The sequence below is a fragment of the Monopterus albus genome, unplaced genomic scaffold (assembly GCF_001952655.1).
Source record: "Monopterus albus unplaced genomic scaffold, M_albus_1.0 scaffold19.1, whole genome shotgun sequence".
NCBI lineage: Eukaryota > Metazoa > Chordata > Actinopteri > Synbranchiformes > Synbranchidae > Monopterus > Monopterus albus.
The window spans coordinates 2399181-2399688 of NW_018127899.1; positions in this window are offsets into that span (position 1 = coordinate 2399181).

A 508-nucleotide genomic window follows, 5' to 3' on the forward strand; every position below is an offset into this window, starting at 1 on the left:
AGCAGCTCCGCTGGTTTAAAGACACATGTAACGTGCAACAGAACAGGCCACCATCAGATCTCGTGCAGATCAGATGAACTGTGGCTCATTTTTTTTAAGCAGCATGTTGATAACCTTGTAAAGAAGCTCAAACGGAAGTTAGGATTTTTTTATAAACAAGTTTTTCATTAGAAGCCAGGGAAAGGCTGGTCACTGCCACCTTCCTATTAGTTACTGACTATGGTGACTTGTTGTACGTCTGTGCACGCACCAGCACGATATTCTGAATTCTGTTCGTCACATATCATTAAGATTTGTAATGAACTTAAACTATTAACACATCCTTCTCTTGTGTTCCAGAGGTGATTTTTGTTTTATTTTAGACCTCTGCAAATTAATCTCACAGAGCTCATGGTCCAGTCAGAACCTCTGATCACAAGACATATGTCAGCTGTCTGGTCCAAGCACTGGGAAAGAAAGCTTGTACTTGACTCCTTTTCTGTTTGCTATTGCCTTTAGTAAAATCTGA